The sequence below is a fragment of the Anneissia japonica genome, unplaced genomic scaffold (genome assembly GCF_011630105.1).
Source record: "Anneissia japonica isolate Jap-2015-1 unplaced genomic scaffold, ASM1163010v1 scaffold287719_len1884721_cov185, whole genome shotgun sequence".
In the NCBI taxonomy this organism is placed as follows: domain Eukaryota; kingdom Metazoa; phylum Echinodermata; class Crinoidea; order Comatulida; family Comatulidae; genus Anneissia; species Anneissia japonica.
This window is the reverse complement of record NW_022715822.1, coordinates 842,114-844,787: the sequence shown is the minus strand read 5'-3', so window position 1 is coordinate 844,787 and position 2,674 is coordinate 842,114.

The following is a 2,674-nucleotide window of genomic DNA, read 5'->3' as shown; positions in this document are numbered from 1 at the left end:
ATTAAAAAAAATTGTACTTTATTAATATTATTATTTTTTTTTTTTTTTATATATATTTTTTATTTTGCCCACGGTGGTTAGGACCCCCTGACCCCTCCAGATCCGCCAATGGTCAGTTTGAATTATTTCGAGTATATTGTAAATGTATATATTTAATAAGGGTTGAACATGTTCATTTGATCATTTTGCACAGGGTGGTGTCCCCGTCCCCTTATTACGGGTGTGCTTAACAGGGTTGGCCGCAGTGGTCGCATCAGACGGGTGCCTATCAAAGGCTATTTTCTTAAAAGTTTACCCATTTTAGGCTAAATATTTTTCAAAAAGTAGATTTTTTTACGCATAAATCTGCATAACTTGGACCCATTTTTAAAAATGTGGACCCATTCTTTATGGACCCTAGAAAACTTGTGTGGGACTGTCCCAATTGTCCCAATAGCTGGCTACGGCATTGCCTATTGAGACTTACCGTACAATGCTTGTTCTTTAATTTAATGTCTGGTCTCGCATTTGGTATCGCGCCTTTCCAGGACACAAAGCAGCCAAAATCAGAGATTAAAAAAAATATTAAAGAGGAGTTGAGCAATTCCATTTTTTATCATTTTTAATGGTTTTCTAGGTTTACAAAATACATATTGCGACACATCTGTAAAACAAAACAAGGTATAATCTTAAAAGCGAGTGGCTTGTTGTGTCTGCTGTCGATTTCAAATGATAACAAACAGCAATGGTCTGTTTCTAAAATTTATGGTGTTTTCGTGAAACCAAACTAGGTCTGGGTTTATATGTCACGAAAATGCCTACGAATGAACTTTATTAACTTTCATAAATATAATTCTAAAGAAAAGCATCTATATTTTTCAAACGCATTACAATATAAAAATGGTAATGCGATAATATCAGATACAAATCATATTAGGCCCTTGATTATAAAAAAAAATTCTCTTTGTTGATATTTGAAACAACCATAATTATTGTCTTTATTGCGTGACCATACATTAACAAACAAGCATTATACGTTTTAAGTCTCAAAAAAGGTACCGGTACGCATTATTAATGTTTGGTATAATTATGGTCTAAAGTTTAAAGAACGTCTCTGTATGTTTCCTCTCACGTGAGACGTACAGCTTAAAAATACCGAATAGGCAGACTAGGTTTACTCAACCTAATAATCGTGTTTATCTATCTAAATATGTCCCAAATGATGGTTATTACAGATACGCGTGCGTTTTATAATTTCCGTATTTAAAACAAAATAAATCCTCACAGGGTTCGCTAGTATTTCCCAAGTTATGAACAGCTAGTTTTGGATTTCGTCGTAGAGTGGTTTTGCTAAGAGCAGTAGGTCCTTAGCAGTGACGATTAATACCGGATATGCAGTTTCCATTCACGTTACAAAGAGCGCAAAGGTTTTCACGAGACTCGGCCGGAGGCACTCCGGGCTCTTAACGTGTTTATAGAACTCATAAATGGGCAGACCGCTATTATCAAAACAGACACACATAATAACTAAATAACCCTAGGTATTTATTTTCGTTATTCTTGTAGGAGTGTGCCGAAGAAAAACGTTTAAGACGTCGGACGTCCATCGCCTGCTGGTGTAGTTGGTTTAGTGCAACATAAAAGGTTGATTGTTTGTTACATACAAATACAACATTATATTAATCATAAAAATTTGAAAAGGCATAACAAAGTACGGTACAGATAAAAATAAAAATAAAAAATGACGAAAAGGAACCCCCAAGAAACCCAATTGGGTTTGTAAGAAGAGATCAACGATAAAATAGAATGAAATAAAGTTTGACGGAAATCCCTCTTAATTTAGCAATTTAGAAGATCATTGCATATAAAATTAGAAAAAAAGAAGCACATAAAGGAAAAAACAAATAAAAGTCGAGATTATTAAAGTCTGTAAAGACCAGAAGTGGCGTCTGTTGGGGGAAGTAGGGGTAAAATTTGAATAGCTTATCCCTCTACCCTCCATCCGCCCGTTCGCGAAGAAAAACGACAAATCGTAGCGGAGACAAAATTCTATGTAATTCTACAGTTTGAGGGACTCTACAATATCGATTAAATAAGCTTTTCATAAAATCTCTAATGTTAGAGCTTTCTGTGCTTGCCCCCCCCCCCCCCCCCGTTCTTCCAGTGATTCCCGGTCAGTCCCTCTCCTCGTCCACTACCGCTATCGTCGGAGAAATCAGACCTCTCTGAACTGCACAAAAACAAGTTGTTCTTATTGATTAAACAGTTTATATATAACCCTGTACTGTATATATTTTTACACATCCGTATTGACGGTATTTGCAAAAAATTGATATAAATAGTGTAAACAAAAACTGTAATATGCCTGGGTAATCTTTTTTATCAGGATACATTGGTATGAGAGATAGTGACAATATAATACATGTACTGTATATAATTAATTCGGAAGTGTCCCGACTGATAGCAATGTGAGGTATGTTTTCGCGAGCATCTGGATAAGGACTGAAACAACAATAAACACTATAAGTACCCATGAGATTATCACGTTTAAATCACAGATTTGCCCGGAGCCCTTTGTCAATGAAGGATGGGACTTGTACTAAAACACGAAAAGTTTAGGTATTGCGTCGTGTTGTTGTAACATAGAAAGGTCGTAAAAATAACAATTTAAAAAATAATACTGTACTACTGTATA